This window comes from Anomaloglossus baeobatrachus, unplaced genomic scaffold, assembly GCF_048569485.1.
Source record: "Anomaloglossus baeobatrachus isolate aAnoBae1 unplaced genomic scaffold, aAnoBae1.hap1 Scaffold_463, whole genome shotgun sequence".
Classification (NCBI taxonomy): Eukaryota; Metazoa; Chordata; class Amphibia; order Anura; family Aromobatidae; genus Anomaloglossus; species Anomaloglossus baeobatrachus.
The window spans coordinates 78,719-90,881 of NW_027443971.1; the positions used below are offsets into that span (position 1 = coordinate 78,719).

The 12,163-nt window shown below is 46.3% G+C and overlaps 7 non-coding genes across 7 annotated transcripts; all 7 read left to right on the forward strand.

Moving 5' to 3' along the window:
* The first annotated feature begins 1,274 nt into the window (after nucleotides 1-1,274).
* LOC142280882 (U2 spliceosomal RNA) lies at nucleotides 1,275-1,465 on the forward strand. Its single transcript, XR_012743064.1, has one exon. It is a non-coding gene; the product is annotated as a U2 spliceosomal RNA (small nuclear RNA).
* A 1,387-nt stretch (nucleotides 1,466-2,852) lies between these two features.
* On the forward strand, nucleotides 2,853-3,043 carry LOC142280725 (U2 spliceosomal RNA). Its single transcript, XR_012742922.1, has one exon. It is a non-coding gene; the product is annotated as a U2 spliceosomal RNA (small nuclear RNA).
* Nucleotides 3,044-4,430: 1,387 nt separating this feature from the next.
* On the forward strand, nucleotides 4,431-4,621 carry LOC142280726 (U2 spliceosomal RNA). The gene has a single exon (XR_012742923.1). It is a non-coding gene; the product is annotated as a U2 spliceosomal RNA (small nuclear RNA).
* Nucleotides 4,622-6,008: 1,387 nt separating this feature from the next.
* Nucleotides 6,009-6,199, forward strand: LOC142280727 (U2 spliceosomal RNA). Its single transcript, XR_012742924.1, has one exon. It is a non-coding gene; the product is annotated as a U2 spliceosomal RNA (small nuclear RNA).
* Nucleotides 6,200-7,586: 1,387 nt separating this feature from the next.
* Nucleotides 7,587-7,777, forward strand: LOC142280728 (U2 spliceosomal RNA). The gene has a single exon (XR_012742925.1). It is a non-coding gene; the product is annotated as a U2 spliceosomal RNA (small nuclear RNA).
* Nucleotides 7,778-9,164: 1,387 nt separating this feature from the next.
* Nucleotides 9,165-9,355, forward strand: LOC142280729 (U2 spliceosomal RNA). Its single transcript, XR_012742926.1, has one exon. It is a non-coding gene; the product is annotated as a U2 spliceosomal RNA (small nuclear RNA).
* Nucleotides 9,356-10,742: 1,387 nt separating this feature from the next.
* LOC142280731 (U2 spliceosomal RNA) lies at nucleotides 10,743-10,933 on the forward strand. The gene has a single exon (XR_012742928.1). It is a non-coding gene; the product is annotated as a U2 spliceosomal RNA (small nuclear RNA).
* The last annotated feature ends 1,230 nt before the right edge of the window (nucleotides 10,934-12,163 follow it).

Here is a 12,163-nt window from a genome sequence, read left to right on the forward strand (position 1 = left end):
TTTCACACTTCCTCCTTTTGTTTTTTATCTTTCACACTTTTGACTTTCTTTATTCATCCAAATAGCAAACTCATCACCACTCAACCTGACCAACTCGGCTATGTCCCCGTGCTGCAGTTCTCTGTCTTATCTAGATCATTTGCAATTGAATGGAATAGATCCCTTTTGGACAAAGTGGATTCACCTGCTGCTGCAGTGACCACAGGTGTGATAACATCTAGAATTGGCATCTGGTGCGATCTCTCCGCTTCCACTCCAAAGAAAGTTACCTGTTTATTCCTATCATGCATTGGTTTTTGGGGTTTTCTTTGAGTAATGATGATCTCTTTAGTAGTCTGTTGGCGCCCTCTCCTGGAGGAATAGTTTGCTTGCTCTTGGACATTCTAAAAGAGAGGTCATGATAGACATTGAGCTTCTGAGCTCAATTGGGGACAGTCATGGGTGATGAATGTTTGCAACCTACTGCGAAGCCTCATACCGCAATATAAGGAACGTCAAATACTAAGAAAGGGCGGCCTATGAAAGAATTACTACTTTCAATAAGTACACTTAAACGGCTAATTGGGAATAGAAAAACTGTAAAAAGCCCTCTGAGAAAGCCCCCCTCTAACCTTTGATAGTAAGCTTTTCTGTAGTCTGCCTGTTGATGTATTTTCCGTTTGAACTGTGCACAACATGAAGAGACGGAACACTGGCGGCTTGTCACAATGCCCCCCGATGACATCACAATAGCGCTGCTGCCTAGAAAACAAGCTGCGCAGAAGAAGTTGTTCTTTGGGTGGGAGGGTGGGCTAGTGGAAGGAGGGGGCAATCTCTTTTTTTCCCGGGTGGTAGGGGGATGACAGGAGAAGGGAAGCGGGTGGTGAGAAAGGTACAGAGGGCAGGGTTTGGGGGCTGGGAAGGAAAGGGAAAAGATTAGGGTTTGGGGATGATGAAAGGGCTTTCTACGGGTAAGGATGGCAAAGGGTGGCAGTGACGGAAAGTCAGGCAACCTGTCCTGTCCGTCTTTTTGTATCGTGAATTGGAAAGACTGCAAGGGGGAGGGGAGTTGCTTGCGCCCTAAAGGAGGAGTTATTCAGATTCATTGCAGTGGGCGGCGGCTGCAAAACGCACCATTCTTCTTGTTTTGGCTCTGCAAAGCAGCCTTTTCAAGGGTTGGCTTGGGTGACAAAATGTCTTGTGTAGGCGTGGGTTTGTCTCCCTCTCGCTCTCTCTCCCTAAGATGTGTCCGGCATAGGCCAGGGTGCCACTCGAGGCCCAAACCAATTCTGGTTATCGCTTCTCGGCCTTTTGGCTAAGATCAAGTGTAGTATCTGTTCTTATCAGTTTAATATCTGATACGTCCCCTATCTGGGGACCATATATTAAATGGATTTTTAGAACAGGGAGATGGAAAAAGAGCTTGCTCTGTCCACTCCACGCATTGACCTGGTATTGCAGTACCTCCAGGAACGGTGCACCCCTTCTTAACCCAGTTTCCAAAAGCAGAACTCAATTCACCTGATTCATATTAGCCCGATTTAATGAATTGGAAGAAAGCATACGTCTTCATATGCACCTCAATTTGGCCCATTCACTTTTCACACTTCCTCCTTTTGTTTTTTATCTTTCACACTTTTGACTTTCTTTATTCATCCAAATAGCAAACTCATCACCACTCAACCTGACCAACTCGGCTATGTCCCCGTGCTGCAGTTCTCTGTCTTATCTAGATCATTTGCAATTGAATGGAATAGATCCCTTTTGGACAAAGTGGATTCACCTGCTGCTGCAGTGACCACAGGTGTGATAACATCTAGAATTGGCATCTGGTGCGATCTCTCCGCTTCCACTCCAAAGAAAGTTACCTGTTTATTCCTATCATGCATTGGTTTTTGGGGTTTTCTTTGAGTAATGATGATCTCTTTAGTAGTCTGTTGGCGCCCTCTCCTGGAGGAATAGTTTGCTTGCTCTTGGACATTCTAAAAGAGAGGTCATGATAGACATTGAGCTTCTGAGCTCAATTGGGGACAGTCATGGGTGATGAATGTTTGCAACCTACTGCGAAGCCTCATACCGCAATATAAGGAACGTCAAATACTAAGAAAGGGCGGCCTATGAAAGAATTACTACTTTCAATAAGTACACTTAAACGGCTAATTGGGAATAGAAAAACTGTAAAAAGCCCTCTGAGAAAGCCCCCCTCTAACCTTTGATAGTAAGCTTTTCTGTAGTCTGCCTGTTGATGTATTTTCCGTTTGAACTGTGCACAACATGAAGAGACGGAACACTGGCGGCTTGTCACAATGCCCCCCGATGACATCACAATAGCGCTGCTGCCTAGAAAACAAGCTGCGCAGAAGAAGTTGTTCTTTGGGTGGGAGGGTGGGCTAGTGGAAGGAGGGGGCAATCTCTTTTTTTCCCGGGTGGTAGGGGGATGACAGGAGAAGGGAAGCGGGTGGTGAGAAAGGTACAGAGGGCAGGGTTTGGGGGCTGGGAAGGAAAGGGAAAAGATTAGGGTTTGGGGATGATGAAAGGGCTTTCTACGGGTAAGGATGGCAAAGGGTGGCAGTGACGGAAAGTCAGGCAACCTGTCCTGTCCGTCTTTTTGTATCGTGAATTGGAAAGACTGCAAGGGGGAGGGGAGTTGCTTGCGCCCTAAAGGAGGAGTTATTCAGATTCATTGCAGTGGGCGGCGGCTGCAAAACGCACCATTCTTCTTGTTTTGGCTCTGCAAAGCAGCCTTTTCAAGGGTTGGCTTGGGTGACAAAATGTCTTGTGTAGGCGTGGGTTTGTCTCCCTCTCGCTCTCTCTCCCTAAGATGTGTCCGGCATAGGCCAGGGTGCCACTCGAGGCCCAAACCAATTCTGGTTATCGCTTCTCGGCCTTTTGGCTAAGATCAAGTGTAGTATCTGTTCTTATCAGTTTAATATCTGATACGTCCCCTATCTGGGGACCATATATTAAATGGATTTTTAGAACAGGGAGATGGAAAAAGAGCTTGCTCTGTCCACTCCACGCATTGACCTGGTATTGCAGTACCTCCAGGAACGGTGCACCCCTTCTTAACCCAGTTTCCAAAAGCAGAACTCAATTCACCTGATTCATATTAGCCCGATTTAATGAATTGGAAGAAAGCATACGTCTTCATATGCACCTCAATTTGGCCCATTCACTTTTCACACTTCCTCCTTTTGTTTTTTATCTTTCACACTTTTGACTTTCTTTATTCATCCAAATAGCAAACTCATCACCACTCAACCTGACCAACTCGGCTATGTCCCCGTGCTGCAGTTCTCTGTCTTATCTAGATCATTTGCAATTGAATGGAATAGATCCCTTTTGGACAAAGTGGATTCACCTGCTGCTGCAGTGACCACAGGTGTGATAACATCTAGAATTGGCATCTGGTGCGATCTCTCCGCTTCCACTCCAAAGAAAGTTACCTGTTTATTCCTATCATGCATTGGTTTTTGGGGTTTTCTTTGAGTAATGATGATCTCTTTAGTAGTCTGTTGGCGCCCTCTCCTGGAGGAATAGTTTGCTTGCTCTTGGACATTCTAAAAGAGAGGTCATGATAGACATTGAGCTTCTGAGCTCAATTGGGGACAGTCATGGGTGATGAATGTTTGCAACCTACTGCGAAGCCTCATACCGCAATATAAGGAACGTCAAATACTAAGAAAGGGCGGCCTATGAAAGAATTACTACTTTCAATAAGTACACTTAAACGGCTAATTGGGAATAGAAAAACTGTAAAAAGCCCTCTGAGAAAGCCCCCCTCTAACCTTTGATAGTAAGCTTTTCTGTAGTCTGCCTGTTGATGTATTTTCCGTTTGAACTGTGCACAACATGAAGAGACGGAACACTGGCGGCTTGTCACAATGCCCCCCGATGACATCACAATAGCGCTGCTGCCTAGAAAACAAGCTGCGCAGAAGAAGTTGTTCTTTGGGTGGGAGGGTGGGCTAGTGGAAGGAGGGGGCAATCTCTTTTTTTCCCGGGTGGTAGGGGGATGACAGGAGAAGGGAAGCGGGTGGTGAGAAAGGTACAGAGGGCAGGGTTTGGGGGCTGGGAAGGAAAGGGAAAAGATTAGGGTTTGGGGATGATGAAAGGGCTTTCTACGGGTAAGGATGGCAAAGGGTGGCAGTGACGGAAAGTCAGGCAACCTGTCCTGTCCGTCTTTTTGTATCGTGAATTGGAAAGACTGCAAGGGGGAGGGGAGTTGCTTGCGCCCTAAAGGAGGAGTTATTCAGATTCATTGCAGTGGGCGGCGGCTGCAAAACGCACCATTCTTCTTGTTTTGGCTCTGCAAAGCAGCCTTTTCAAGGGTTGGCTTGGGTGACAAAATGTCTTGTGTAGGCGTGGGTTTGTCTCCCTCTCGCTCTCTCTCCCTAAGATGTGTCCGGCATAGGCCAGGGTGCCACTCGAGGCCCAAACCAATTCTGGTTATCGCTTCTCGGCCTTTTGGCTAAGATCAAGTGTAGTATCTGTTCTTATCAGTTTAATATCTGATACGTCCCCTATCTGGGGACCATATATTAAATGGATTTTTAGAACAGGGAGATGGAAAAAGAGCTTGCTCTGTCCACTCCACGCATTGACCTGGTATTGCAGTACCTCCAGGAACGGTGCACCCCTTCTTAACCCAGTTTCCAAAAGCAGAACTCAATTCACCTGATTCATATTAGCCCGATTTAATGAATTGGAAGAAAGCATACGTCTTCATATGCACCTCAATTTGGCCCATTCACTTTTCACACTTCCTCCTTTTGTTTTTTATCTTTCACACTTTTGACTTTCTTTATTCATCCAAATAGCAAACTCATCACCACTCAACCTGACCAACTCGGCTATGTCCCCGTGCTGCAGTTCTCTGTCTTATCTAGATCATTTGCAATTGAATGGAATAGATCCCTTTTGGACAAAGTGGATTCACCTGCTGCTGCAGTGACCACAGGTGTGATAACATCTAGAATTGGCATCTGGTGCGATCTCTCCGCTTCCACTCCAAAGAAAGTTACCTGTTTATTCCTATCATGCATTGGTTTTTGGGGTTTTCTTTGAGTAATGATGATCTCTTTAGTAGTCTGTTGGCGCCCTCTCCTGGAGGAATAGTTTGCTTGCTCTTGGACATTCTAAAAGAGAGGTCATGATAGACATTGAGCTTCTGAGCTCAATTGGGGACAGTCATGGGTGATGAATGTTTGCAACCTACTGCGAAGCCTCATACCGCAATATAAGGAACGTCAAATACTAAGAAAGGGCGGCCTATGAAAGAATTACTACTTTCAATAAGTACACTTAAACGGCTAATTGGGAATAGAAAAACTGTAAAAAGCCCTCTGAGAAAGCCCCCCTCTAACCTTTGATAGTAAGCTTTTCTGTAGTCTGCCTGTTGATGTATTTTCCGTTTGAACTGTGCACAACATGAAGAGACGGAACACTGGCGGCTTGTCACAATGCCCCCCGATGACATCACAATAGCGCTGCTGCCTAGAAAACAAGCTGCGCAGAAGAAGTTGTTCTTTGGGTGGGAGGGTGGGCTAGTGGAAGGAGGGGGCAATCTCTTTTTTTCCCGGGTGGTAGGGGGATGACAGGAGAAGGGAAGCGGGTGGTGAGAAAGGTACAGAGGGCAGGGTTTGGGGGCTGGGAAGGAAAGGGAAAAGATTAGGGTTTGGGGATGATGAAAGGGCTTTCTACGGGTAAGGATGGCAAAGGGTGGCAGTGACGGAAAGTCAGGCAACCTGTCCTGTCCGTCTTTTTGTATCGTGAATTGGAAAGACTGCAAGGGGGAGGGGAGTTGCTTGCGCCCTAAAGGAGGAGTTATTCAGATTCATTGCAGTGGGCGGCGGCTGCAAAACGCACCATTCTTCTTGTTTTGGCTCTGCAAAGCAGCCTTTTCAAGGGTTGGCTTGGGTGACAAAATGTCTTGTGTAGGCGTGGGTTTGTCTCCCTCTCGCTCTCTCTCCCTAAGATGTGTCCGGCATAGGCCAGGGTGCCACTCGAGGCCCAAACCAATTCTGGTTATCGCTTCTCGGCCTTTTGGCTAAGATCAAGTGTAGTATCTGTTCTTATCAGTTTAATATCTGATACGTCCCCTATCTGGGGACCATATATTAAATGGATTTTTAGAACAGGGAGATGGAAAAAGAGCTTGCTCTGTCCACTCCACGCATTGACCTGGTATTGCAGTACCTCCAGGAACGGTGCACCCCTTCTTAACCCAGTTTCCAAAAGCAGAACTCAATTCACCTGATTCATATTAGCCCGATTTAATGAATTGGAAGAAAGCATACGTCTTCATATGCACCTCAATTTGGCCCATTCACTTTTCACACTTCCTCCTTTTGTTTTTTATCTTTCACACTTTTGACTTTCTTTATTCATCCAAATAGCAAACTCATCACCACTCAACCTGACCAACTCGGCTATGTCCCCGTGCTGCAGTTCTCTGTCTTATCTAGATCATTTGCAATTGAATGGAATAGATCCCTTTTGGACAAAGTGGATTCACCTGCTGCTGCAGTGACCACAGGTGTGATAACATCTAGAATTGGCATCTGGTGCGATCTCTCCGCTTCCACTCCAAAGAAAGTTACCTGTTTATTCCTATCATGCATTGGTTTTTGGGGTTTTCTTTGAGTAATGATGATCTCTTTAGTAGTCTGTTGGCGCCCTCTCCTGGAGGAATAGTTTGCTTGCTCTTGGACATTCTAAAAGAGAGGTCATGATAGACATTGAGCTTCTGAGCTCAATTGGGGACAGTCATGGGTGATGAATGTTTGCAACCTACTGCGAAGCCTCATACCGCAATATAAGGAACGTCAAATACTAAGAAAGGGCGGCCTATGAAAGAATTACTACTTTCAATAAGTACACTTAAACGGCTAATTGGGAATAGAAAAACTGTAAAAAGCCCTCTGAGAAAGCCCCCCTCTAACCTTTGATAGTAAGCTTTTCTGTAGTCTGCCTGTTGATGTATTTTCCGTTTGAACTGTGCACAACATGAAGAGACGGAACACTGGCGGCTTGTCACAATGCCCCCCGATGACATCACAATAGCGCTGCTGCCTAGAAAACAAGCTGCGCAGAAGAAGTTGTTCTTTGGGTGGGAGGGTGGGCTAGTGGAAGGAGGGGGCAATCTCTTTTTTTCCCGGGTGGTAGGGGGATGACAGGAGAAGGGAAGCGGGTGGTGAGAAAGGTACAGAGGGCAGGGTTTGGGGGCTGGGAAGGAAAGGGAAAAGATTAGGGTTTGGGGATGATGAAAGGGCTTTCTACGGGTAAGGATGGCAAAGGGTGGCAGTGACGGAAAGTCAGGCAACCTGTCCTGTCCGTCTTTTTGTATCGTGAATTGGAAAGACTGCAAGGGGGAGGGGAGTTGCTTGCGCCCTAAAGGAGGAGTTATTCAGATTCATTGCAGTGGGCGGCGGCTGCAAAACGCACCATTCTTCTTGTTTTGGCTCTGCAAAGCAGCCTTTTCAAGGGTTGGCTTGGGTGACAAAATGTCTTGTGTAGGCGTGGGTTTGTCTCCCTCTCGCTCTCTCTCCCTAAGATGTGTCCGGCATAGGCCAGGGTGCCACTCGAGGCCCAAACCAATTCTGGTTATCGCTTCTCGGCCTTTTGGCTAAGATCAAGTGTAGTATCTGTTCTTATCAGTTTAATATCTGATACGTCCCCTATCTGGGGACCATATATTAAATGGATTTTTAGAACAGGGAGATGGAAAAAGAGCTTGCTCTGTCCACTCCACGCATTGACCTGGTATTGCAGTACCTCCAGGAACGGTGCACCCCTTCTTAACCCAGTTTCCAAAAGCAGAACTCAATTCACCTGATTCATATTAGCCCGATTTAATGAATTGGAAGAAAGCATACGTCTTCATATGCACCTCAATTTGGCCCATTCACTTTTCACACTTCCTCCTTTTGTTTTTTATCTTTCACACTTTTGACTTTCTTTATTCATCCAAATAGCAAACTCATCACCACTCAACCTGACCAACTCGGCTATGTCCCCGTGCTGCAGTTCTCTGTCTTATCTAGATCATTTGCAATTGAATGGAATAGATCCCTTTTGGACAAAGTGGATTCACCTGCTGCTGCAGTGACCACAGGTGTGATAACATCTAGAATTGGCATCTGGTGCGATCTCTCCGCTTCCACTCCAAAGAAAGTTACCTGTTTATTCCTATCATGCATTGGTTTTTGGGGTTTTCTTTGAGTAATGATGATCTCTTTAGTAGTCTGTTGGCGCCCTCTCCTGGAGGAATAGTTTGCTTGCTCTTGGACATTCTAAAAGAGAGGTCATGATAGACATTGAGCTTCTGAGCTCAATTGGGGACAGTCATGGGTGATGAATGTTTGCAACCTACTGCGAAGCCTCATACCGCAATATAAGGAACGTCAAATACTAAGAAAGGGCGGCCTATGAAAGAATTACTACTTTCAATAAGTACACTTAAACGGCTAATTGGGAATAGAAAAACTGTAAAAAGCCCTCTGAGAAAGCCCCCCTCTAACCTTTGATAGTAAGCTTTTCTGTAGTCTGCCTGTTGATGTATTTTCCGTTTGAACTGTGCACAACATGAAGAGACGGAACACTGGCGGCTTGTCACAATGCCCCCCGATGACATCACAATAGCGCTGCTGCCTAGAAAACAAGCTGCGCAGAAGAAGTTGTTCTTTGGGTGGGAGGGTGGGCTAGTGGAAGGAGGGGGCAATCTCTTTTTTTCCCGGGTGGTAGGGGGATGACAGGAGAAGGGAAGCGGGTGGTGAGAAAGGTACAGAGGGCAGGGTTTGGGGGCTGGGAAGGAAAGGGAAAAGATTAGGGTTTGGGGATGATGAAAGGGCTTTCTACGGGTAAGGATGGCAAAGGGTGGCAGTGACGGAAAGTCAGGCAACCTGTCCTGTCCGTCTTTTTGTATCGTGAATTGGAAAGACTGCAAGGGGGAGGGGAGTTGCTTGCGCCCTAAAGGAGGAGTTATTCAGATTCATTGCAGTGGGCGGCGGCTGCAAAACGCACCATTCTTCTTGTTTTGGCTCTGCAAAGCAGCCTTTTCAAGGGTTGGCTTGGGTGACAAAATGTCTTGTGTAGGCGTGGGTTTGTCTCCCTCTCGCTCTCTCTCCCTAAGATGTGTCCGGCATAGGCCAGGGTGCCACTCGAGGCCCAAACCAATTCTGGTTATCGCTTCTCGGCCTTTTGGCTAAGATCAAGTGTAGTATCTGTTCTTATCAGTTTAATATCTGATACGTCCCCTATCTGGGGACCATATATTAAATGGATTTTTAGAACAGGGAGATGGAAAAAGAGCTTGCTCTGTCCACTCCACGCATTGACCTGGTATTGCAGTACCTCCAGGAACGGTGCACCCCTTCTTAACCCAGTTTCCAAAAGCAGAACTCAATTCACCTGATTCATATTAGCCCGATTTAATGAATTGGAAGAAAGCATACGTCTTCATATGCACCTCAATTTGGCCCATTCACTTTTCACACTTCCTCCTTTTGTTTTTTATCTTTCACACTTTTGACTTTCTTTATTCATCCAAATAGCAAACTCATCACCACTCAACCTGACCAACTCGGCTATGTCCCCGTGCTGCAGTTCTCTGTCTTATCTAGATCATTTGCAATTGAATGGAATAGATCCCTTTTGGACAAAGTGGATTCACCTGCTGCTGCAGTGACCACAGGTGTGATAACATCTAGAATTGGCATCTGGTGCGATCTCTCCGCTTCCACTCCAAAGAAAGTTACCTGTTTATTCCTATCATGCATTGGTTTTTGGGGTTTTCTTTGAGTAATGATGATCTCTTTAGTAGTCTGTTGGCGCCCTCTCCTGGAGGAATAGTTTGCTTGCTCTTGGACATTCTAAAAGAGAGGTCATGATAGACATTGAGCTTCTGAGCTCAATTGGGGACAGTCATGGGTGATGAATGTTTGCAACCTACTGCGAAGCCTCATACCGCAATATAAGGAACGTCAAATACTAAGAAAGGGCGGCCTATGAAAGAATTACTACTTTCAATAAGTACACTTAAACGGCTAATTGGGAATAGAAAAACTGTAAAAAGCCCTCTGAGAAAGCCCCCCTCTAACCTTTGATAGTAAGCTTTTCTGTAGTCTGCCTGTTGATGTATTTTCCGTTTGAACTGTGCACAACATGAAGAGACGGAACACTGGCGGCTTGTCACAATGCCCCCCGATGACATCACAATAGCGCTGCTGCCTAGAAAACAAGCTGCGCAGAAGAAGTTGTTCTTTGGGTGGGAGGGTGGGCTAGTGGAAGGAGGGGGCAATCTCTTTTTTTCCCGGGTGGTAGGGGGATGACAGGAGAAGGGAAGCGGGTGGTGAGAAAGGTACAGAGGGCAGGGTTTGGGGGCTGGGAAGGAAAGGGAAAAGATTAGGGTTTGGGGATGATGAAAGGGCTTTCTACGGGTAAGGATGGCAAAGGGTGGCAGTGACGGAAAGTCAGGCAACCTGTCCTGTCCGTCTTTTTGTATCGTGAATTGGAAAGACTGCAAGGGGGAGGGGAGTTGCTTGCGCCCTAAAGGAGGAGTTATTCAGATTCATTGCAGTGGGCGGCGGCTGCAAAACGCACCATTCTTCTTGTTTTGGCTCTGCAAAGCAGCCTTTTCAAGGGTTGGCTTGGGTGACAAAATGTCTTGTGTAGGCGTGGGTTTGTCTCCCTCTCGCTCTCTCTCCCTAAGATGTGTCCGGCATAGGCCAGGGTGCCACTCGAGGCCCAAACCAATTCTGGTTATCGCTTCTCGGCCTTTTGGCTAAGATCAAGTGTAGTATCTGTTCTTATCAGTTTAATATCTGATACGTCCCCTATCTGGGGACCATATATTAAATGGATTTTTAGAACAGGGAGATGGAAAAAGAGCTTGCTCTGTCCACTCCACGCATTGACCTGGTATTGCAGTACCTCCAGGAACGGTGCACCCCTTCTTAACCCAGTTTCCAAAAGCAGAACTCAATTCACCTGATTCATATTAGCCCGATTTAATGAATTGGAAGAAAGCATACGTCTTCATATGCACCTCAATTTGGCCCATTCACTTTTCACACTTCCTCCTTTTGTTTTTTATCTTTCACACTTTTGACTTTCTTTATTCATCCAAATAGCAAACTCATCACCACTCAACCTGACCAACTCGGCTATGTCCCCGTGCTGCAGTTCTCTGTCTTATCTAGATCATTTGCAATTGAATGGAATAGATCCCTTTTGGACAAAGTGGATTCACCTGCTGCTGCAGTGACCACAGGTGTGATAACATCTAGAATTGGCATCTGGTGCGATCTCTCCGCTTCCACTCCAAAGAAAGTTACCTGTTTATTCCTATCATGCATTGGTTTTTGGGGTTTTCTTTGAGTAATGATGATCTCTTTAGTAGTCTGTTGGCGCCTCTCTCCTGGAGGAATAGTTTGCTTGCTCTTGGACATTCTAAAAGAGAGGTCATGATAGACATTGAGCTTCTGAGCTCAATTGGGGACAGTCATGGGTGATGAATGTTTGCAACCTACTGCGAAGCCTCATACCGCAATATAAGGAACGTCAAATACTAAGAAAGGGCGGCCTATGAAAGAATTACTACTTTCAATAAGTACACTTAAACGGCTAATTGGGAATAGAAAAACTGTAAAAAGCCCTCTGAGAAAGCCCCCCTCTAACCTTTGATAGTAAGCTTTTCTGTAGTCTGCCTGTTGATGTATTTTCCGTTTGAACTGTGCACAACATGAAGAGACGGAACACTGGCGGCTTGTCACAATGCCCCCCGATGACATCACAATAGCGCTGCTGCCTAGAAAACAAGCTGCGCAGAAGAAGTTGTTCTTTGGGTGGGAGGGTGGGCTAGTGGAAGGAGGGGGCAATCTCTTTTTTTCCCGGGTGGTAGGGGGATGACAGGAGAAGGGAAGCGGGTGGTGAGAAAGGTACAGAGGGCAGGGTTTGGGGGCTGGGAAGGAAAGGGAAAAGATTAGGGTTTGGGGATGATGAAAGGGCTTTCTACGGGTAAGGATGGCAAAGGGTGGCAGTGACGGAAAGTCAGGCAACCTGTCCTGTCCGTCTTTTTGTATCGTGAATTGGAAAGACTGCAAGGGGGAGGGGAGTTGCTTGCGCCCTAAAGGAGGAGTTATTCAGATTCATTGCAGTGGGCGGCGGCTGCAAAACGCACCAT